Here is a 25,129-nt window from a genome sequence, read left to right as displayed (position 1 = left end):
AAGCACCCCCACTCCGCCAGGCAGCCTCCTGCCCAAAGGCACTCAGCTCTCTTACTCTGTGGGTTGGCCAGCCTAGCTCCAACAAGTGCCCAGAGGCACCCCAGTCTGCCAGCAGCAAGCCTCCCACTGAAAGGCACTCAGCTTTCTCACTCTGAGTGCCAGGAAACCCACTGCGCCTTCTCCAGCCAGTCTCCTGGTTCTGCTGCCTCTGCTTCTTTCCATCTCTCACCATCTCCGCTGTTACAGCTCTCTCTGACTTCTGGATCCAGGAGGGTCTCTGCACAGGAATCCCAAGTCCAAAAGATGCACTCTACTCCTGGCTCTTCTTTCTTGGTGGTGGTATCTTCCCTTCCCGCCTCTGGGATGGCTCATTTTAAGCCTTGTAGAATGGCAAAACTGACCAATTCCCTCATTACGGTTCTATACACATTATTTGCATGGTCCCACCTTCACAACGGTGCTATGCACCTTTCGTGGGCCATAAGCACCTCATGTGCACAGTCCCACTCAGTCACTTGGAGGAAATGACAAAGACTATGGGTAGAAGGACCACATTAAGCAATTTAGTGCACCATACTACCTGAAGCCATTTTTACAGAAAAATACTAGATCTCTCAATGTGGGTACAAAATACACAAGTAAGCAATGGCTGTGAAAACCAATAGCTTAGGACCTCTAAATTCTCCATCACATTGTACCTGTCTCTTCAGCCACTTCTACCTGATTGTGAAGGAAAGTGGTCAACAACAGAGCCCAGCTGTCACTGAGGCAATTGCCACTAAGCATCAGATGCAGCAATCCTACCCTGAGTCAGTCTATTTTCCACATGAAACTATGTTGGCAGGGTCCTGTCCCTTGTTTGATACAGGCAGGCTCTAGAACAGCACTGTCCAACAGAACACTGTGAAATGATAAAAATGTTTGATAGCTGCACTGCCTTATAAGGTAGCCACTAGCCACATGTGGTATGTGAGCACCTGAAATGTGGCGTAGTGTGACTGAAGAACTGAATTCTTAATTTTAATTTCAATAGCCACATATGATTGATGGCCACTGTATCGGTCAGCACAACATTAGAATACCAGAGCTGAAAAGTGTCCTGGTGGCCAATGATTCAGCCATTCTTTGTCTAGGAGAAAAATTTGCCAAAGCTAGGAGTTACAAAGCAGCTGCTGAAGGGGATAATGCTCTCTATGTGTTACCCACCACGCTGGCCATAATAGGAAAAATAAGAACACTGATAAAATCCAACCTCCTTGCTTTTCAATTGAAGTTACAAGCTCAGTGGCAAAACAATTCATCCAGTCACAGAGCCTGTTAGCAGCCCAGCCAGGATCTAGACACTTAGTTCAGGGCCCTTCTGTTTCCCTACTATTATATGAATGACTGCCTGGGTGGGAATCCAATTACTGCATGTCTCACTCCACATGAACTACGTAATAAATACAGCATCAATCTCACCAACGGATGAAATCCTTCTTCAGAGCTAACCTTAGTTGTGTACAATTTTCACTTTTAAAATATGGAGATGAAGATTTGAATCAAAGCTTTAAGAAAAAAAGTTCTTAAATAAGAGATGACTAGTTTTAGATTTAAGGGTTTAATGTTCATTAAAAATGCAAACATAATCTCTATATAATTTATGTATATCTATATATGATCTCTCTATATAATCATATATCTATGTAATAATAATGCACTAAGGACATGGGCAAACCTAGTTTCCAAGAACATTAATCACTGTTTCCCTCTATCAGCCTTTTTTAAAAAATCTTTTTCGTTCATAGCACTTTTTAAAAGTCTTTAAAGTATAGATAAAAATTCATATATGAGTATGAGAAGAACTGGACGGTGGCCCAGCTACCATTACTAAACATTTTGATCAAAGATTCCACAGGAGAATCCTGGTCAAAAGGGGGTAAAATGCAGAACGGAATTTCTAATTCTCATGGACTCCAGACTCCCTAGAAAAAGAAAAAAATACTTTTTTTTTTCTTTTCCCTAGAGCCATGGAAAAAAAAAACAAACCCAGTGTCATAAGTCGATTCCAACTCATAGCGGCCCTACAGGACAGAGTAGAACTGCCCCATAGAGTTTCCAAGGAGCGCCTGGTGGATTCGAACTGCTGATCCTTTGGTTAGCAGCTGTAGCACTTAAGCACTACACCACCAGGGTTTCCATGGAGGGTGGACTAAAGAAAAAAAAAATCCCTGAAATAATTGCTCTGAGATAGTCTTTGAACCTTAAACCAAAGATACCCCCTGAAGTCTTTTTATAAAATCAGACAACAGTTTAGAAAAAAAAAAAAATTTTTTTTTTTTTTTTTTTTTTAGTGAGAGGTCTGCCTTGAACATTATGCTCTTTTAAGAACTATCTATAAGCAATCAATCAACAATAGCAACTCCAAAGCTTAGACAGGAACCTTAGGGGGCAGTGAGTTTATGTTCATGGGGGAGGAACGGCTGACAAAAGGACAGTGACAATGGTTGCACAACTTGAAGAATGTAATCAATGTCACTAAATTATACATGAAGAGACTACTGAATTCGTGTATGCTTTGCTGTGTATATTCTCAACAAAATAAAAAAACAAAACAAAAAAATTCACCTATGTTCAAAGACTAAACTCCAAAGCAAAATTATAAATGTAAGCAATAATAGATTCCAGGAATTTTTTTTTAAACCAAGTTTTCAACTATTCTAGGTTTAAGTGGTAACATTTTCATTTTGAGAGCTGGGAGAAGCAAGTATGTTGGAATCTGTAATTCCAATGATTTGTTTTCTCTATTCTTCAGAGCCATGCCTGCAAAAATTAGTGGTAAACCTGTTGCCATCAAGTTGGTTCCGACTTATAGTAACCCTAAAGGACAGAGAGAAACCCTGGTAGTGTAGGGGTTAAGTGCTACGGCTGTTAACCAAAAAGGTCGGCAGTTCAAATCCACCAGGCGTTCCTTGGAAACTCTATGGGGCAGTTCTACTCTGTCCTATGGGGTCGCTATGAGTCAGAATTGACTCAACGGCAGTGGGTTTTGTTTTTAAAGGACAGAGTACAGCTGCCCCATAGGCTTTCCAAGGAGTGGCTGGTAGATTCAAACTGCTGACCTTTTGGTTAGCAGCCACTCAGTGCTGGGGGATAAAAATCAAAAAAAAAAAAAAAAAACCAATACGTGTCTTGGATTAACCTATAAAGAATTTTTGAGTCTCCCAGAGAGTAAGACATAGGCAGGTCCAAAGAAATATCCGTTGTCAGACTTCCCTGCAGAAAACATGACACAAGATCATCCACAGCCGACCTGCTGCTAAGCCCTAAAAGGAGCACTGGCTACTTAGCTATAATCAATCCAGAGCCAGCCCTGCTTCGACGCATGCTTCAAAGGGTTAAGTAGTATCAGAAATGTAGAAGACACAGCTGAAGAGGACTGCAAATAAATGGGTAAGAAAATTGAGACCAAAATGTGTTTTCACAAGTTGAAAGGCTGGACTGCTGAAACACAGGGAAAATAAAATTTAACAGGAATAAATCTGAAGTTTAGCATTTCAGTTAAAACATCAGTTGTATAAGTACAGAGGGCCAGACTACAGATAACTACAGAATTCTGAGATCTCTGGCTTAGCAAAACCTTCATATAAGAACATGATATCTCTGCTTAAATGCTAATACAATTTTGGACTTCAGTAATAGAATAGTATGGTGTCCACCTTACGGGAAGTAATAGTTCCACTGTTTGCTGCCTTGGCCAGACATCTAAAATATACAGACCATTACGGATGCCGTATTTTCAGGATACTGACTATCTGTCATTGCTAGGTGCCATCGAGTCAATTTCAACTCATAGGGATTTCATGTGACAGCAGAACTGCCCCATCGGGTTTTCTAAGCTGTAATCTTTATTTGGAGCAGACTGCCAGGTCTTTCTCCCATGGGGCCACTGGGTGGATCAGAACCTCCAATCTTTTGATTAGCAGCCCAGCACTTAACCATTGTGCCATCAGGGCTCCTTACTCACAACCTAGTACACCCAAAATAAGGTGCTGAAGATGGTGCTGAGGATGGTACAAGACCTGGGTACTAGCATTCTTTAACCTGGAGAAGAGACAGTTATCTTAAAATATGTGACAAAATCTTATGTAGCAAAGAAAAGAGATATTCTGTGCTGCTCTGGATGATATAACTAGAACTGGGCTGCATAAAAAGGAAGTGAATACCCTATTACTGTAAGTATTCCTGCAAGGGCCACATGACTCTGGGACAGGATGGTGTATGAGGTACCCAAACTAGGTAGAAGATTGACTAAAATGGCCTCTACAGATTCATTCCAATCCTATAGCGCTATTATTTTAAGTGCAGAAGAAAAAGAAAAGTTGGGTCAGGGAACATTTTATATCCCTAACAGCAAGTTTGGTTGGTAAAAAGGAAGGAGAATAAAAAGCCAAAGTGATTCTAAAATACATTAAAGTACACATGACACATAAGGATCTGAAAATGAGAAGCAGTGGAAAAGCAGAAGACGACTTGGGTTGCATCTTTCTTCTGACACAGCCTAACACTATAGGACCCTGGGCAAACCACCTAACCTTTCTGAAGTTTTTTCCATCTCTGAAATACGGACACCACTGGTCCCGCCCTAAGGATCAAATGACTGTAAGAAAAATACTTTCATAAACAATGTACACATAAATTATCACTGTTGTTACTTTACGTTAGTCACAATTTTTTAGTTTTCCTCACCACACTTTAAAAAGGGTGTGACAAACCTAGAACCCTGAAAGATCAACCAAGGGAAAAAAAAAACCAAACCCATGGCTGTCAAGTTGATTCCAACTCATTCCAGAGTAGAAATGACCCCCACAGGGTTTTCTTGGCTGTATTCTTTACAGAAGCAGGTCACCAGGCCTTTCGTCCATGGAGCCGCTGGGTGGGTCCGAACCACCGATCTTTTGCTTAGGAGTCAAGAACAAATCATTCGCACACCTTGTGAACTGACTAGATACAAAGTATATTATAGGTAGAAACTCTAAAGGAAGTAGGATAGCCTTACCTGACGAAGGAAACCCTGGTGGCATAGTGGTTAAGTGCTATGGCTGCTAACCAAAGGGTCAGCAGTTCGAATCTGCCAGGCGCTCCTTGGAAACTCTATGGGGCAGTTCTACTCTGTCCTATAGGGTCAGTATGAGTTGGAATGGACTCGACGGCAGTGGGTTTGGTTTGGTACCTGAGGAAAGTTAATAAGGCATTTATTACAGAGCAGGTTAAGTATCCCTGAAAGGGACATTGTTCAGTTGTTTTCTATGAAGAGATAGATTTAAATGACAGAGACGAATACAGGACTGTGTATTTGAGATTTCCGAGGGGTGGGGAGAGTACTAAAGAACCTTTACATGCTTGTTTTGAGGATCAAATGAAAATATATAAACCAAAAAGCAACAAACAGATATTTGAGGTTTTTATTCTTGTCAGGATAAGACCCTGGAAGAGGCCGTGGAGGTTTAAGAATCAAAACCCACCCGTCCTGGATTGGTCAACATTTTCCATCTTCAAGGGGGTTAAATCAGATCATCTTCCAGGGTTCTTTCTAGCTCTAGGATTCAGTGAATTGGAGCCAATAAATAACTTTATTAGGATGAGAAAGTTAACAGATCAACTTGCAAGTATACTTTATGGAAGTGTTCGGCTTTAATCAGAAGTATCCTTGTTCTCACGTGATAAAGCAAATGGGGTAAAATCTTAAAAAATAAGTGGATCTGGATAAAGGGCACACGAGTGTTCCTTGTACTATCTTTACTTTTGCAACTTTAGTCAATTACATACTATCCAACAGACATCACTTAGGTTTAAAATACTGGGAGTTAAATCTAACACTGCTATTTACATAGTTACAAAGTTCTTGTGCAAAAGTCTACAACTTGATTATGTATCACCTCCTCAGGCCTGCCTCTTCACTCCACCCCCATAACTGGAATACACTCATATCTACTGTTTGGTCTTCTCACATCTACAATGTACTCAGGGAGTCTCCATGCCTTCATCTTCTCAATTTTGAAAATGTTGATAGTTACTGCTGAGTCGATTCCAATTCTGACTTACACTCATGCTAAAATAAACTTCAGTACTTGTTCTTCTATTCACTTCTCAACCCTCCCTCAAACCTCTTCATGATTCCTTAGTACCACGTAAACTCTGACTTCGGGAGTCTCTGCCAGGTCGTTCTTGTGAGAGGTGGGAGGGGCTTGCCCCAGGTGCATGCAGTAAAGGGATGCACTGCCTGTAGAGAATTAAAAACAATAATAAAACCAGATGAAAGTCTGTCTGCTTTTTATTATCATCATGTGCTAGAAATTCTAAACAACCTCAGTGCTAAGACATTCCTTGGACCACAGACAGCTCCCATGATTGCCCCTCAGAATGCCACGGGTAATGGCCAACCTCCTCCTCCAAGTCAAATCTTTTATGCAATAGTTCTTCCTTTCCTTAGGCTCTCAAACCAAATAAAACTAACAACAACAAAGGCTAAAAGTTACCAGTGTATTTTCCATATTATTTGCAATTGTGAGGTATATCATATTGCTTTAACAGAAAACTTCATATATAATTTAACCTGATGCCTCACCCTAAGCAAAACTGAGTCAAGGCCATATATAACATAGTAGAGTCCATTTATGTAATCTGATCAATTATGATTTAGTATTAAAACCATTTTAAAAATCAATAATCTGAACAAGTATTTCAAAGCCATAATTGCAAGCCTACCAAAAAAAAAAAAAAAAAAAACCCATTGCCATGGAGTCAATTCCAACTCATAGCAACCCTATAGGACAGCAGAGCTGCCACACAGTTTCCAGGGAGTGCCTGATAGATTTGAACTGCCAGCCTTTTGGTTAGCCATAGCCACTATGCCACCAGGGTTTCTACTGCAAGCCTAGAAGCTGGGAAATTTGCCAAGATTTATGGGATTAAACTCAGCTGAATGGACAGGGCCCTACTAATAGGACTGCAGTCCTATATGGCTGCTCTGATGCCCTGATGAGTCACTCTGAGGCACAGGTCCTCTTGGTCACTATGAAAGAAAATGCTTAAACACAGCAGAGGAAGGAGGACAGAAAAGTGATCCTAAGAGAGGGGCTGATTCCGCCTCAGTCAACCCTGCTGACAGCCATGCTCTGCTTCACTGGCAATGTAGCAGCTGAATGGTAGGTCAGCAGAAATCAGCACAGTACTCTATTTGGTACCTCCCTGTGCAGAAGCTGTACCCCTCAGCTGTAACAAATTCTCCTAATTCTATCAATGACAGGGAATGACTTTCTAACTAGGGTATACAGAAAACTGAGAATGGACTACATAAAAAAAAAATTGATAACCAGAAAATGTGGAACCAAAAGAATCAATACACCAAATTACGTTATTACCAACTGATGATTAAAGAAAATAAAATGCCTACGTTGTGTATACGAAGAAAGAGTCTTCATTACTGCTGTTTTAATAGTTCTTCCAATGCACTGATACATATTTCACCGTATAACTAGGAGTTTGCCAAACCCTAATAAAAAATGCAATTACTAGTTAAGCTGTAAAATACAACTAAACCCAGAAGAATGACAACACACAGAATTTATCTAGCATGAAAGCTAAGACATTTACTCTACCATTAAAACAAAGAACAAAAACTCCAAAGATTATGCAGAACGCAGGGCAATCAAATTTCAACCATACCTTTCAGACATATAACTGAAGGCAGGCACTCTTACGTCTCAACGAGCACTTCCTCCAACCATGAATTACAGTCTTTGTTTCCCAAAACACTGAGGTAAAAGAGGAAAAATATATCTTTTAAACCACAACTGTATGGAAAAATAAGAACAGGTCTTATCAGATAAATAGTCTTGTCTACTCCAAAGAAATAAATTTAGACATATACAGAACCCAGCACGCAGTTAATAACTTTAGAGATTGGTGTCATCATTTCATTCTCGAACTTGAAAAGTTATTCAATATGCTCATCCACGTTTTAAATCATTGTTTATGTTTATGCTTCACTTTTGCAAATATCAGCTGTGCCCTTAAACATAAGAAAATTATAAGTCCTCTTACTCAGCACAGCCCTTCAAGGCCATCAAGAGTTAATGAGCTAGCAAGACACTGAGGTGACAATGAATATCAAATGTTCTAGTTTACTTGAATGAATTCAAGTCAGGCCACCCATATCAGATCTAAAAGTCATCAATAGAGCAATTTCAAAAAAAAAAAAAAATTCTAACACTTTAAAGATCAAACACCTGAAGCATAACAATTGTTAAATATCACTCTCTGCCACTGACAGTATTAGGATTCTTCTCAGCTACTTTACACACACCAAAACCAAACCCACTGCCTTCGAGTCTATTCCGACTCACAGTGACCCTATAGGACAGAGTAGAACTGCCCCAGAGGGTTCCCAAGGGGCGCTGGTGGATTTGAACTGACCTTTTGGTTAGCAGCCAATCTCTTAACCACTGTGCCACCAGTTCATGGCAAAAATCTAACTCATTGACCACCTACTTACATAATGTAGATTAGGAAGACTATATTAACTGCTGCATATAAAACATAAACACAATGTAGACAATAACTAAAACTGATAATAATTACCTTCCAGTAAAGATCAAAACAAGCCTGCACTCTACACACTGGCCTTTAAGAAAAACTAAATGTACTATTGTGTATATAACCACAGATTTCACTATTTTTTTTTAAGTACTTCCAAAGTAGTACTTTTTAGAAATCAAAAATTCTTAGAAATTGTTAATAATCTGCTGCACCCTAATCTAAAATTGTCCTTCCTGGTTAAGCTTAAAAACTAAACCCAATAGGATAACTTTTAGAAAAAATGTGTTAGAAAGTTGGGCAGGTAAAGCAGGAGCGAGCCGTAAGCGCCAACGTTGACAGCAGTGGCTTCCCACCTGATAATGACTGTGGTTTTCAATGCATCCAGGAGTCCATCCCCTGACAAAGGAAGTAAGTCAGCCTAAACTCTGCAGAGTAAAGTCCAAAAGGAAAAGTTCGGTTGGCTTGTCTGTATGACGAGAACTTTAAGATACTATTAATTTGACAAAGAAAAGCACATAATTTCGGGCTGGGTGAGGAAGACTTTACGTTTTCCCTGAAAGAGTAAAATACTTTCCTGGAATTCACAAAAACACATTTGAAAAAACCAGCATTAACTGAAGTCAAGCAATCCGAGCTCAGCATCCAGTCGGTGGCTCATCATCTCTCTCACCCGTTAGGTCGAGACGCCCTTCTCAGCTGCGCCCCTCGCAGAGGGACAGACCGGCTCCATCTACCCTCTCCGTGGAAGCCCATCTCTGCCATCTCGGGCCACCCTCGCAGGCGCTCCGCCGGGACCCGGGACACTCCCCCTGCGCGGGGCTGCAGAGCGGCTGCCCTCCGAGAGGCACCTCTGCCCAGGGTCGTCCGCAACCCCCAGCCCCGGACCCTCCGGCCCCAGGTCCCCGGCACCTCCCTCCGCAGCCCCTCACGGCTGCCCTCAGGGGTCGCCTCCCCTTGGCCGGCCCCCGCTCCAGGCTCCCGCTCCCTGCCTCGGGACCCCAGCTCGCAGGGCGCCCAGGCTCTGCCGTCCCTACCCGTTCTCCCCGTCCCGCGGCGCCGAGCGACAGCGGGGCCAGCAGGCATCCACAGAGGAGACAAGCGTGTGGGACCTCCCAGCTCCGAACTCACCTCCACTCCCGGCTCTCGGATCTTGGCCCGGAGCCCGGCTTCCGCCTCGCACCGGAAGGCGTTCACCGCGCGACCGGAAGTCCCGCCCCGCCTGCTCCCCGCCCGCTCGCCTGCCGGGTTCCCGCAGGGAGCACCTGGAGGAGCTGAGAGGTGCAGGGGTGCTCGGCAGGTGTCGGGCCGGAGTCTCCTTTCTCCCGCGTTCGTTCTCTTTTTCAGTCAGCAACTCTGCAAACGCTTGACCGCTCGCCTGCCGGGTTCCCGCAGGGAGCACCTGGAGGAGCTGAGAGGTGCAGGGGTGCTCGGCAGGTGTCGGGCCGGAGTCTCCTTTCTCCCGCGTTCGTTCTCTTTTTCAGTCAGCAACTCTGCAAACGCTTGACCAAGCGCCTGCCTATTCCGCTCAAGCCCTGCGAGGAACACTCAGACACTGACTCCTGCCCTCGCTGGTAGAAAATTGACAAATAAAAACAAAGGTTAACCACACTAAGCGGTGGTATTTCTTCCTTCATTCATTAATTGAACAAACTTGTATTACCTACTACGTATCACTCATTCCACAGCAGTAACAGACGGAAGCGTAAACTCAGGACAATGAACTGAGCATAGAATAAATCAGAGAGCGACCGGTCCCTCGGAAGCTTAGTGTAGTGTAGGGACACAGATATGTGAGCAAACGAGTGCAATAACGATCAGGTGCACAGGACTACGGCAGTGCTATGGGCCAAAAGTAGGCAATGGCGGAGTGCAGGGAGCTAGGCGGAAAAGGCTTTCTAGAGATGTTGACTCTCCCGTTGTCGTGGAAATAAATGATAATAAAGCTAGGTGGTGGACAAGATCCTGAAGGGCATGCTGAGCAGATGCCAGGGAATGAGTTTGATTTGTTCAGGGGTACAGTTAATTTATCAAGGCCTGAGATCATGGCGGTAACGCCAGATTATGAACACTATTGTACATTACGCTGAGAAATTTGGACTTCAGCCTGCATGTAACTGGAAATCAGTGAGGTCTTCTAGGGGAACTAACAAAAAGTGAGTCATGAGGTTGCCTAGGATGATTGACCTGGTCATCAAAGAAAAATAAGAACTTGAAAGATCACGATAGAACATTTTGCCCTCAAAGGTGCTTTCTCAAACTGCCATACGCCATTATAAAGACGGTGGATGACTACCAAATCAAACCTGTTGCTGTCAGGTCGACTGCAACTCATAGTGACCCTAAACCAAAACCAAACGCATTGCCATGGAGTTGATTCCGACTCATGATGACCTTACAAGATAGAGTAGAACTGTCCCATAAGGTTTCCAAGGAGCGGCTGGTGGATTCAAACTGTCGGCCTTTTGGTTAGCAGCTGAGCTTTTACCACTGCGCCAGCAGAGCTCATACCTCTCGGCTTGCCCCAGGGTGACCAACTGTCCTGGTTTGCCAAGGACTGAGAGAAATCTCATGACGCTGGACTTCCATTGCTTAAACTGGGACAGTCTGGGGAAACCAGGACAAATTGGTCACCCTATCATGTCCTCTAACAGGTTAGTCCAAAAATGGGGACATCCTACACTGGGCCATTTAGATTCTTTCTCCCAGGAACACTAAATGTGAAACAGGGAAACAGAGAAAGACAGCCATTAGAGCTGAGACGTACAAATAGGAGGGCCCTCAAGAGAAGATCTATAAATACCTTTGCCAAGGACCCTGGTCTTGCCCTGTGTCCTTTGATTACACGAGATATCTCTATATACTTCCAATACACTTTTTGCTTAACTAGCCAAAGTAGGCATCTACTGCTTGCAACCAAAATAATCTTAAAGAGCATACCCATAATATCCACTTATTAAAGGTAATCTGCATCCAGAGCCCCTACTGAGTAGTCAAAGTTGAATGACCATTGCCACAGCGCTGCACCATGTTCTAGGGTGGACCAGATGTGCACTCTTAGTCCATATAGGGCTAAGAGAGTCTCATGCATGGATTTTGGAGTTTGCATACAAAACTCCACTTGGTCTCTCCTGCATGCTTAGAAATGTCATGTAAACTTAGGATTGACTTAGACATGAGCAAGATGTCTAAAGCTGGTGGAGAAAAAAAGGAGAGGAACAAGAGGAAGGAAGAGGAAGTAGGAATGAGAAGGAGAAAAGAGAAGAAAATTTTCTCCGAGGTGGTAGTCCTAGTTCCCATTTTTGCATTTTTAATCCCCAATTTCTTGTAAGGCCCAGCTAAACTTCCTCCATCTTTAAACTCTTTGAAAATTGTATGTCTTTCCAGTAAATTTCCCATTTTTCTTAGGTTAATTTTAGTAGGTTTCTGTTCCTGGCAATCAAAACACCAAGGCATCAACTCCCCAAGACACAGCATTGCCTGCCCACTTGATAGCACCTATCTTTTCTCACCAGAGTTCTCAGCCAACTTCTCCCCCCGCCCCCCAGGTCAATGACAAAAGGAGAATTTGCACACCTCCACTGCTCCTGGCCCCTTCAGGAAAACTGTCACAATAGCTGTGGAGTTTGATAACTTTAGTGTTAAAATCACATGGATGGGGAGAATCATATGCCCACAGAATACAAAGTTGGAAGGAGGCTTTGGAAACCATGTATTCCAAATTTTTCATTAGCCAGAGCTAAAGAGAGTTGAAGTCCAGCTAGGCATAGTGGTTTTTCTAAGGCCAAACAGCTCAATAGTGTTACCTAACCTGGAAAGGTGGGTCCTTGTCCAGCACGCTCAGACTTGCCAATTATCTGGACACCGCTCTTTGAGAAAGAGAAGGTAACTTTATTGCAGTGCACACAGCAAGGAGCCAGGAGGAAGTTCCTCAGGTGCAGCTCCTCCAGCTATGGGTAGACAGGGCTTATATACGAGGGCCGCAAGATGGTGGTCGCACAGGTGTTCTGGGGAGGGAAAACTCTAGAAGGCTGCCAGGAAACAGGAGGTGACATGGTTCCTGTTGGACCTCTAGCTTCGAGATAGGGTCGGGGTGATGATTTTTCCTTCTGATTCTTTCCTCCTGTTGCTGCGTCCTCTGTTGAGGTCCATTAGCGATCACATCTGGCCCTTCTGCACATGTGGGGCGAGCCAAATATGATTTGGGCTAGTTTAATGACCAATGGAAATTTACTGGCATGTGTAGGGTCAGGTTACAGTACTTTCAGAAACAAGACTAGTTCAAGATCTCCTCTCTACTAGTTCACTGCTCTGCCTGCTTCCTTTGGGGTAGGATGCCACTCTGCTCTGTTGATCAGATATGTTACTGTGAGCCAGGAGAGAAGATTTTAAGGAAAAATTTCCTTTTTTTTTTTGGTACTCACCAACTGGCTCAGACAGATGGGTAATTAACAGAGCTGATAAGGTGATCACGAGTTGGAATAGACTCCATGGCAACTGGTTTGGTTTTTTTCTGGTTAATAAGGTTAGTTGTTTACAAAGTTTATTTGCACATTCTACATTCTTTTTTGTTCATACGTGGTGTTTTCCTTATCCATGTTTCTTTTTTTCACCATCACCGTCAACATCATTATTGTTTATGGCTAAAATTATACCATCTCCCCTTTGTATTTTAGCAACTTGTGGCAAAATCAACTAGCGTACACACAGAGGCATTTGAAACAACATGTCGCCTGCTGCCCTGGCACCGGGTCCTGTCTACGTACATCATCTAAGCTTCCAAGCCTTGAGACTCAAAGTGGAGGGCCCTCTCAAATGCTTTCTCTCCAGCCCAGATCAAGTTCGATCAGCTGAGCACAAAGTAGCTCAGCAGAAACCCATCTTGCAAATAATAGTTTTTAAAACATCTCCTTTATTTTCTTCCTTCAGCACCTCTCTCTCTCCGGGGGAGAGAGATTCGTAATATCTAAGACAGATATCATACTATCTTTTTTAGCCTTTGTTGCCCAGAAGAACGTTCTTATTCTTTCTCATCTAAACACAACCTTCATTCGTCTGTTCATTTCACAAAGACTCAGAGGGCATCTACTGTTCTACATGCTAGGGACACCTTGGAGAGCAAAAGAGGCGGTAATACCCTCGTGACATTGACATTCTACTGCCAGGACATACAAAATCAACAAGAAACCTAATAAATAAATATATTAAATATGTGTGTGATGATAAATACATTGGAAAGAAAGTAGAGGAAGTTAAACGGCCATGAGATAGGGGGAGTGTTGCAATAGCAATCATCATAAAGTGACATTTGAGTAGAGGCTCGAAGAAAGGGAGGGGGAAAGTATATCCGGGGAAAAGTGTTCCAGACGGAAAGAATAGCCAGGATAAAGGGCCTCAGGCAGGAGCGCACAAATTTAATTCTGAATACCCATTTCTCTAGCGTGCAGCATGCTCAGACATGTCTTTATTAATTCCAGCTTAGGCTCAGGCCGGGCCCACGGCTAGAATGACTGATGGGTTTGCATTTGCAGTCTCCCCCTGTCAGTCCTGCAGACATTTCTTCTTTGCCAGAGGCACCATTAGGCTTTGCCAGTAGCGGGCATCAGAGGGAGCCTGGAAGCCTGGAGGCAGAGAAGGGTCTTGCTCCTTTCTGTTTCCTGTTTCCCGGTCAGCATCACCTACCAATGGCCTTTTACCTTGGGGGTGGCTGTTAGGCTTGCAGCTTTTACCCAGCTCCCCAAACTAACCTCATCAGGCCCTTCAGACTATTTGCTGCAGAAGGGCAATCTCTCTTCAGACGTCGGGTCCCACTTTTGCAGACCCCTACCATTCTCTTTGCCCCCACAGCCTTAGAGGTCGAGCTGCTTCCTGTAACTACCAACTCTCTATGACCTCAGTGCTCCCTATTGCCTTTCCAGTCATTCATCACTCATTTAATGAATTCCCAACGTTAAATTCTCTCAGTTAAGATAACTGGTGCAGTTTCTGTTTCCTGGCTGGACCCTGATTGACACAGGGTGCTGGACTAACATTTTTGACTCCAAGCACTTAGCACAATGTTGTTGTTATTGTTAGGTGCCTACAAGTCAGTTCCAACTCATAGTGACCCTACGTAAAACAGAAGGAAACACTATTTGGTCTTCTTACACCATCCTCACAATCATTACTATGTTTGAGCCTATTGGTGCAGGCACTGTGTCAGTCCATCTAGTTGAGGGTCTTCTCTTTTTTTGCTCACCCTCTACTTTGCCAAGTGTGATGTCCTTCTCCAGGAGCTGGTCCCTCCTGTTAACATGTCTGAAGTAAGTGAGACCAAGTTTCATCATGCTCGCTTCTAAGGAGCATAAAATAGCATATTATAGCACCCAATAAAGGTTTATTGGATGAATAATGAAAAAATGTCAAATCTACTTTCTGGAAAAATACCTTGAGACAAATGCCTGGACTCTTGACACCAAACCCCAACTTTTCTATTAAATACTCAGAAAATTGCCTTATTTTGCCTTGCCAGGGTAGATCAATTGCAGGGCCCACAGATGGGATGGGCTGAATGTGAGCCACAAGCCTCCCCCTTCCAACTGCCATCGACCAAACAGAGGGAGTCTGTGCAGATGGAGAGGGTACACACCACAGACAGCTCAGAGAGAATCAAGTCCTTAGGTAGGCTACCATCCATCCATGGAGGTTCAGAACAAGAATTTGACCCACAGCCCACCAAAAACTCTGCCAAAATATGAGCCAGTTTCTGGCAGGGATTCACAGTAAGACACTGAGTGACTTACTTCAGTTTGGTCAGAAAATGTAAAGGACCACATCTCTGGGAATACCTGGCCACTAAGAAAATGTCATGCTGCATTTTAAATGCTAGACTGTACCCCTGCAAGGAAATTTAGTTGTAATAAAAATGAAGCAAGTGGTACCTGAAAGGAGAGCAGAGTTGCACCAGGTCTTGTGTATGGTAAGCATGCAATGGATATTTGTTAAAGTCTTCTGTTGTCCACACTCTTTATCAAAGTTCTAATTTATAAGGAAATCATCCTAGGAAACACAGACTGTTTTAGGATTCCGTAGCAAACTTCTGACAGAATTCTGGCACATCACTCTTCTTAATATTTTTTTTTCCATCCCAGTTGCTGTCTCAGAATAAACTCTCTCGTCTGGATTGTTATAATAGCTGCCACAATGGACTTCTTGCCACTAGCCCCTGACCATACTCCATATTGCTAGCACTTATTTTTCCAAAGCTTCCCTGCTTACTTCACGTCTCAGCTCTGTCCCTTATTAGCTGTGTGACCTTGAGTAGCTTACCTAACCTCTCTATGCCCGTGTCGCCATGTTAAAATGAGAATAATAATAACAGTACCTAGGCTTCGTGTGGGAGTCCCTGGGTGGCACAAACAGTTAAGTGCTGGGCTGCTAACTGAAAGGTTGGCAGCTGGAGTCTGCCCAGAGGCACCTCACAAGAAAGGGCTGGAGATCTACTTCCAAAAAAAATCAGTCATTTAAAACCCTCTGGAGCTCAGTTTACTCTGGCACATGGGATTGCCATGAGTCAGGGTTGACTCGATGGCAGCTGGTTACCGGTTAGACTACGTTACCTCCACGGTGTTAATAACCACACAGTAGGCTATCACACACATTTATAGACCTATCTCTTCTCGTAATGTGTAGACTTCCCAGAGGGCAGGAAATATACTTTGGTCATTTCTTTTCACTCCAGTGCCTTAACACAGTGATTGACATAGTATGTGTTCAATAAATGTTTGATGAATAAATAAACGAATAAATGAATCAATGAAAAAGATCACTCAGAACAGCAGAAATTGTCCATTACTTGAGACCTTTAAATAGGAGCTGAGCAATGACCTGCCGTGGCTGCTTTAATGAGAAGTAGGTGAGAGTTTGGACCAGGCAACCTAACTTCTGACTCGATGATTCCAAGGGAATCCTGAGAAAAGCTTGCATGTGTGTTTTTATGTATTTTACATGACATGAATGAGCTCAATTGGATTCCAATTTTACCATTTCACTTCATTTTATCTCTCAATTTTTTAAGCTAAATGTGTATACATATGTATATCTGTGACAGCAAAAATCGGTTCTCTGGCTAATGAATGTCATAGAAGTACAGAGACGGAAGAGCCCAGCTTCCCTTGTATTACATACGAGGTATCATTCTTCAAGCTGGAAGATGAGAAAAATGCAAATTTAATCTACTTTTATTATTAAAGAAAGTAAAATATTACACGGAAATTCCAAATGATAAAATGGTAGGTTTTAGATACTAGAGAGAGTTAAAGAACTGCCAGTGGGACCTAAAGAAAACGAGGTCAACAGTAAACTCAACAGTGGTTCTAGATGACTCAGAAAAGCAACTGTCCAAACATTGCCAAGCCTAAAACTAATATGTTTATTTAAATAATACATAAAATGAAAAAAAGTCGAGCGGTAAAACTGCTAGCAATTTTTCTTGACAAATATGCAACATACGCGGCTTGAAAAATAACCTCTTTTCATTTAAGAAATTTCTCCCTTTTTCAGACTCGAGCATTTTCCATGCAAGGGTGATGTGAATAGTTTTATGGAAGCAGAGGTGACAGAATAAGCCTGAAAATAAAGTCAACTCCTTGTTACTTTAACAAAATATTAAAATCTTTCAGTCAGGATGTGGTGTAGCTTTTTTTTTAGATAACAGAAATAAGTGTTTCGGCAAGTCAACATAAATACTTAAAATATTGAGTTACCCAGCTAACTCAGTTTTTACTTTCCTCTTCCTGTTTACTCATAGGCTGAAGAGAAAGGTAAACTCTTCTGCTTCCCCGTCCCGTCCCCCCAGGTCCCAATGAGAGCTCGGTTTGCGAAGGTAGATAACATTCTTTGCTCTCCTTCGGAAGCTTCAGTTTTCTCCTGAAAGCTGGACTCCCTCAGGACCCCTCAGGACCGCCAAAGCCCTCCCATGGCTGACTGGAGTTCTCAGGTACACTGTCTAGAGCATCAAGAGCAAATTTCTGTGGGCTTTTTAAATGGTTCTTCTGTAGCCACCCAAATGAATTTATTACAGCCATAACAACTTTTTCTTGACATTTAACAAAATAAAATAAAATACACAGGGTTTTTTAATGAACGTGTTGAAACCAAAGTGCACACCCCAAAATATGTAATGTTAACAAAGTTTTAAAACCAGTAATTTTCTCAACGTTTCAAGCAGAAGAAAAATTCCTGCCTTATAGTTCATGTGGCACTGGGCCAGCAGATCTAATTGTAGGGTGGGAAGGGTGTAACCCTGTAAGCTAAATGAGAGTCACCCACCCTTGGCTAAAGTTCATTATAATCTCAAATACTCTACCCTATTATCCGTGTAAGTACACTTCGACTTGTCAGATCACTTAAGGAAATGCTTATTTCAAAAATATGATCTATGAAGCTTTGACACATAGTCCACTAAATAATATTTAAAGCTTCTGGAGCAGGAATTTCTAGAAGCTGTTCCTTAGGCGAAATTATGAAACATAATTATTGGCCCTCCCCTATGTACTCCCTGTTCCCAGCCCTTCTTATGATATTAACTAAAAATTTAGGGGTTAGCTGAAGAGGTCTTAAGCACTGATCCTCCCAGGGGTATTTTCATTTCCCTGAAAATATTCCATTAAAAAAGGTGGGGGGAGGGTAGGGACAGGAACTTATACACCAGTGTTCGTGACAGCACTATTCGCAATAGCCAAAAGGTGGAAACAACCAAGTGTCTATCAACAAATGAATGGGCAAGCAAAGTGTGATCTAGCCGTACAAATGGAACATTACTCAGCCACGAAAGGGAATGAAGTCCTGATGCATGCTACAACATGGATGAATCTTGAAAACATGATGTTGAGTGAAATAAGGCAGTCACAAAAGGACAAATACTGTCTGATTTCACTCATATGAAATAAGCAAACATATGGAAACCAAATAACCGGGGAGGGGAGGCAGAGGGAAAAGAGGCATTACAGAGTAGGGGCACTGAGGTTTTTTCATGTTAATACTGGGGGAATAAGTCAGAAAAGGATAGTGACGATGGTAGCACAACATGAAAATTGTAATCAATGTCACTGAATTATGTATGTAAAAATTGTTGAATTGTCCAGTGTGGTGTTATATATATTTTTACCGCAAAAATTTGCAGAAAATGTTTTATAATCACAAGGACATGTTAACAATGAAGAAGAAACAATAAACATTTGCATGCAAATTCAAAAAAAGGGGGACCTTCAAGAACAAACTGAATGCCATCCGGTTGACAACCTTGAGCACAATGGAACACAACACTGCCCAGTCCTGCGTCGTCCCTATGACAGGCTGCGTAACGGATCTTTGTGATTCATAGGGTTTTCATTTGATGATTTTTGAAAGATTGCCAGGCCTTTCTTCCTACTTCTTAGTCTGGAAGCTCCACTGAAACTCTTTAGTATCATAGCAACAGGCTAGCCTCCACTGACAGTCGGGCGGCAGCGGTGCATGAGGTGTGTTGGCTAGGAATGGAATCTGGGCCTCCCACATGGAAGGCAGAATTGTAACATGGAACCATCAGTGAATCTTCCCCGAATGAAGCAATAACAGATTGATATTTTGGAACAGTAGATCCTCAATTTGAGGCCAGCCTATAGCCCCAGGCCTTTCCACCCTTCCTAGTGAAAGGTGTGAAGCTAAGTGTGAAGCTCCGCAGAGCTGCTGGGTCCTCTTGCCCACACCACTTTCTCCCTCTGTTCACCCCTCCGTTCTACCCTCTCCATGCCCTTGTAACTGCTCCAGTGCCACCACGACTCTTAAGTTCCCACCTGAAATTGAACTAATAAAAAAGAACGGCTGCCCTAGTAAGGCAAATGGTTAAACACTCAGTTGTTAAACGAGAGTTTGGTCATATCCCCCCAGCAGCTCCACAGGAGAAAGGCCTGACGGTTACAGCCAAGAGAACCCGATGGGGCACTTCTACTCTATCACACGGGGTAGCTATGAGTCCATATTGACTCAGTGGCACCCAAGACAAGTTTGGGAAAGAATGGTCTCGGATCAAACTATGTTGTCTTTAGTTGCTGTCCAGTCGGTTCTGACTCATGGTGACCCCAAGTGTGCAGAGTGGAACTGCACTCCGTGGGGTTATCAAGGCTGTGACCTTTAGGAAGCAGAGTACCAGGCCTTACTTCTAAGGACTCTCTGGATGAGTTTGAACTGCCAACCTTTTGGTTAGTAGTCCAGCGCTTAACCATCTTCACCACCAAGGACTCCTCGCCAAACCACATACAAACTGAAAAGATCGCTCTAAACGATGAGCCCCTTACCCCGTACCTGAGTTAATTCCTAAGCACCTGAATGCAGCCAGACCCCTTCCTCCACATCAACCCCCCTGTGTTTGCAGAAGTCTTTTCCAGGCTGCTGTCCACATCAGACGTGTTTCCTATCTCCAGACGGCTTGGGTGGAGGAGAGTCTTTCAACCTGAATGATTTGTACGAGCCTGACTAAACAAAATCAGCTGGCAGATTGAGCTTAGAGTATTTGCAAAAAATAAGCCCTGTCTTTCAGGGCCACATGGTTCTCTCTGCCCCCTGACGGCTGTTTCCTGGTTTACTGCTTCAGACCTTTGCCTTTACTGTTCTCTCCACCCCTTGGCTGACTTGTGTGTGCATTAGGTTTTGCTTCTGGGCTCCTTGTTTTTTCTGGGCCTCATCCAGACATCAGTGGTGGCCTCTTCTGAGAACATAATGCAAAATTGACACCTATTCCCCCAGAATAAAGTACAGGGGGCACCGGTGGTTCAGTGGCAGAATGACGGCAGTCTTCAGCAGAGCTTCTGGACTAAGGTGGACGAGGAAGAAAGGCCTGGTGATCTCCTTTCAAAAAACCAGCCAATGAAAACACTGTGGATCACGACAGTCCCAACCCACTGCGCATAGCGTTGCCGTGAGTTGGGGGCCAACTCTATGGTAGCTACAGCATCCCCCCAGAAAAAAAGTCCACACACACACAATCATACAATTTACGTACTGTTTCAGAAGGCTCATGGACAATCCTGTGGTGTGGGCCTGTCAGGCCTTCTCTTGACTTTGTACTAACTTTGACTAACTATATAGACAAAGTTAACCACTTTAAAGAGCCCTGGTGGCACAGTGGTTAAGTGCTCAGCTGCTAACCAAAAGATCAGCAGTTCAAACCCATGAACCCACCAGCTGCTCCATAGGAGAAATATGTGGCAGTTTGCTTCTTAAAGATTACAGCCTTGGAAACCCTATCGGGCAGTTCTACTCGGTCCTATAGGGTCGCTATGAGTTGAAATTGACTTGATGGCAACAGATTTGGGTTTGTTTGTTTGTTTGTTTTAACTATTTTAACCCACTTTATATTAGGGACAAAGTCTTTAAATGTATGGTTCCACACAGCTCAGTTCATTAGGGAGCAGAATGTGTGAGACAGGTCTTCAGAAACCCACACTGTCCAAACCAATCCAAGATGTCTGTGGAAACCCTCATGAAATAGTGGTTAAGAGCTATGGCTGCTAACCATAAAGGTTGGCAGTTCAAATCCACCGGGTGCTCCTTAGAAAACCTATGGGGCAGTTCTACTCTGTCCTATAGGGTCACTATGATCTGTGGCTACTTTCAAGATCTAGAGTCAAAGGTTCAGGCTTTGCTTATTGCAGCTAGAGAGATGTCAACTTGTCTATGAATTTTTGCCCAAGGCTCAATTTTTCTATGATCCAAAACATACTTCAAACTGGTCCTTTCTTATGAAAAATTTCATGAATCCTTCATACAACCTTCTCCATACCTGTACTTTCCCTGCATCTTTTTTTTTTTTTTTTTGTCCGGAGGCAAAGAAGAAGCAAACACAGTTGGAATACAAAAATCAAACGTGTTGGTTAAATACCTATGGTGACACCCATTATGGGTTTGAGAGCATGGTTATGTAATGACACAGGTCATTGACGCATAATCAAGTTACAGCCGTTCTCAAGTAGAAAAAATCTTGAGAAGTGAAGAACTACTGGTGTCATTGTAATTACTGAGGGTTATAATTACTTTTGGATTATGATTGCCCATTAATTTGACGATGACAGTTTAAGTGCAGTTTGGATCTTTATGAAGACATTTTTACATTTATATATTGAAATATAAGTATAAGGAACATAGTATTTGAAAAAGCGCTTTCAAAGCCTTCTTGATAACATCTATTAAAAAACCCCACACTGCTCTTTAAAAATTACTCTATGCTTGAAAATGCTGCGTAGAGGGAGAGGGGGTGGAAAGAGAGAACAATAAGTAGACAGAAATGTTCCAGTTAAAAAAAAATTGTATTTTTCTTATTCAACAATTCTGAGCATGCACACATTTTTATTGCAGACAGTGAAAAGAGGCCTCAGCATTGACAGAGTGTTCATGGGCTCAATCTGCAGCCAGACTGAGTACAATAAAGGCTACAGCTGCAGGACCTAACTCTGGGACAAATGAAGAGTTGGAACCCTAGCCTTCACATCTGCCTCATGAAAGCATCTAAGGCAGGATGAGTAGACTGATGCCTTAAGGGATAAGAGACCCGAGGACCCAGGGGCTGCTCCAGATTCAGTACAAATGAGGGAGGGTCTCATTGTCAGTGGTCTGGTTAGAACAGGGCTAGGGAACTTTTCCTGAAGATGTGTTTCCAGAGCAAGGCTATGTTTTTTTCTTAAACCATAAAAGTGCTGGCCATAAAAAAAAAAAAAAGGCCATAGGTTGTGTTTATTTGGAGTGGATTTAGGAATGGCTGATGGAAGCTAAATGGAGTTCCTGGGTGCCATGAATGGCTATCTGAAATGTTGGTGGTTTTAATCCATCCAGGAATGCCTCAGAAGAAAGGCCTGGCAATATACTTCCAAAAGGTCACACCCATTGAAAACCCTGTGGAGCACAGTTCTGCTCTGAAACACCTGAGGTCACCATGAGTCGGAATCAACTTGACTGCAACTGGCTTGGTTTTGCATGGAAGCTATGGTGTGAGGGAAGGCAAAGCCCACTACGTCCCTGTCTGGAGCTGCCACTACATGTGACTGCCTGCTCTTCCTACCCTCCCATTCTTCTCTCAGAAATGTCTTGCTAGCCACCCTATATCCCACCCCTTTGGGAAACCCTGGTGGCGTCGTGGTTAAGTGCTACGGCTGCTAACCAAAAGGTTTGCAGTTCAAGTCCAGCAGGCCTCCTTGGAAACCCTATGGGGCAGTTCTACTCTGTCCTTTAGGGTCACTATGTGTCCGAACCGATTTGACGGCAAGGGATTTTTGGTTCCTGAGCCAGACAATGGTTCTATTGTTCTTTATTTGCTGACCCCTCTCTTTCTCCTGCCTTCCGATGAGCCTCATTTCACTGGTAACATTATCCTGCCTGCAAGTCCTGCTGGGAGACAAGCACAGACTTCTCTGGGTAGTTACCTTAGCGAAGGCTTTGTCTGTTACACTTTCATTAGGGCAGCTTAAGGTTCTTCATTAAGACCATGTAATGAGTACAATTCGGTTTATTTCAGAGAGATTACAGTGACCTCCATCATAATAAAGGTGGCTCATAATTATTGATTAGTTTCATCTCATCTACTGTTCCAAGGGCTTTGCATGAATCTACTCATTTAATCCCCATAATAACTAGAGATTCGTTTTTGCCTGTTCTTGAACTTTATAATAATGGAATAATATAGTACATACCCTTTTGAGTCATGTTTTGGTTATTTAGTGCTGCTTTTATAACAGAAATACCACAAGCGAATGGCTTCAACAAGAAGAAGTTTATTCTCTCACAGTTTAGGAGGCTAGAAGTCGAAATTCAGGATGCCAGCTCCAGGGGAAGTCTTTCTCTCTCTGTCAGCTCTGGGGGAAGGTCCTTGTCATCAACCTTTCCTGGTTGAGGAACTTGTCAGCTCAGGGACCCCAGGTCCAAAGGACACACTATTCTCCTAGCTCTTGTTTCTTGGTTGTACAAGGTCCCCATGTCTCTACACTCACCCCTCTCTCCCACATCTCAAAAGAGATTGACCCAAGACACAACCCAATCCTGCAGATTGAGTTCTGCCTTACCAACAAAACTGCCTCCAATCCCATCTCACTGACACCACAGAGGCAGGATTTACAACACACAGGAAAATCACATCAGATGACAAAGTGGTGGACAATCACATAATACTGGGAATCACAGCTAAGCCAAGTGCACACATATTTTGGGGGGACACAATCCAGTCCATGACAAGCAGGTATTTTCCCCTCAACATTTGAAATTCATCTGACTTTTTGTAATGCATTCTTTCTTCATTGCTGAATAGAAGTCCATTGAGTAAACAAGTGTAGGATTTCCAACCTGACATTTATATGAAGATTACATCAGAGAAAACAGTCTTTCTTTATTTAGTTCCAAGGTTGCTCCTGCTAGAGTTACTCAAGTTCTTCAGGGACATTTTAATTACACTTTTGAATGTAAGGTTTAGATAAAAGATTAAAAAAGGAAAGGAGAGCGTTTAGGGTCAAGATTAGAGACCTCCTAATTTGAGTACCAGGCTACTGGTTTGTGATTAAGAATCAGTGGGGAAATTCTGAAGCTGTTCTCTGGGCTCTCTGAAGTTTTAAGATGGAGCTAAGATCTTATAAAAATGTATTAGCAAAAAAGATGGAAAAAAAATTGATCAGAAGCAGAGGTCATAATTTTGGGTAAGAGAGAAAAGAAGGCATTAAACTTCTAGGTAGTTTGAATCCACCAGCCACTCCTTGGAAACCCTACGGGACAGTTCTTCTCTGTCTTATAGGGTCGCTATGAGTTGGAATCGATTCTATGCCAGTGGGTTTTTTAATATCTCTACTCCACGTACTTTAGCCCAACGCCTGGCACGTAAATGTTTCATGATCTACTTTTTTGTGATTTACAGATAGAATGCAGACTGTGTAGGTTGAAGTCAGATGATGGAGAGCCTTAGATGCTAGGCAGAGGAGTTTGAACTTAATTTCTTAACTAATGAAAAGTAGTTAAATATTTTTGAATGAAGAGTAAGGCTGGGGGCTGTATGATGACAACTACTGTTCACGATGATTGCTCTTTCAGCAGTGTAGAGGATCTACTGAAGTTAGAGGAAAAGGATGCAGTAAAAACAGTTAGGCTATCTATCACTGTGTCCCAAGTAAGGGAGACTGATGTTTTGGATGCTAATGGCGGCTTTGAGGGAGCAGGTGAGGGGGAAGATCTATTGTAAAGCTTGAATGAGACAATCAATTGGGAGTGGGAAGAAAGGAGAAGGATGTGTCAAAAAAAAAAAAAAAAAACTGAGATTGTTGATCTTGATGACGTGATAAAATGAGTGATGATTTCCTTAACAGAAGCAAAGAAGTCAAGAGATGGTGCTCAAGGTGAACAAGTTTGAGATGCAGATGAGCTACACAAGCTCAGGAAATTCTCAACTTAGGAAATAGAAAGCCAAGTCAATTTATTGTGGTCATTTCCCAACAGAAAGTGGGAAAGGTGGATCTGCTGTCTAAGAGAGAGCCATTAGATGGCCGAAAATTGTCTGTTTTGGTGA

General features: G+C 42.8%; 2 protein-coding genes across 13 annotated transcripts in view; one reads left to right on the top strand and one right to left on the bottom strand.

Moving 5' to 3' along the window:
* The window catches only part of DISP1 (dispatched RND transporter family member 1), a 211,117-nt gene extending 201,361 nt beyond the window's left edge, over positions 1-9,756 (bottom strand). For 5 of the 12 annotated variants that reach the window (XM_049868005.1, XM_049868017.1, XM_049868016.1 and 2 more), the window contains exons 1-3: positions 9,615-9,754; positions 8,934-9,005; positions 7,708-7,796 (exon numbers count right to left, since the gene is read on the bottom strand). The gene's annotated coding sequence lies outside the window, so the exon portion shown is untranslated. Of the gene's footprint in view, positions 1-7,707; positions 7,797-8,933; positions 9,576-9,614 lie in introns of those variants that run through there. The other 7 variants (XM_049868007.1, XM_049868012.1, XM_049868015.1 and 4 more) reach the window with 5 other exon arrangements.
* TLR5 (toll like receptor 5) overlaps positions 1-25,129 on the top strand; it is a 566,717-nt gene that overhangs the window by 342,629 nt on the left and 198,959 nt on the right. The window lies entirely within an intron of this gene.

Source organism: Elephas maximus, chromosome 24 (genome assembly GCF_024166365.1).
Source record: "Elephas maximus indicus isolate mEleMax1 chromosome 24, mEleMax1 primary haplotype, whole genome shotgun sequence".
Lineage (NCBI taxonomy): Eukaryota > Metazoa > Chordata > Mammalia > Proboscidea > Elephantidae > Elephas > Elephas maximus.
The sequence above is the reverse complement of the archived record's forward strand: the minus strand, read 5'-3'. Positions and strand labels throughout refer to the sequence as shown.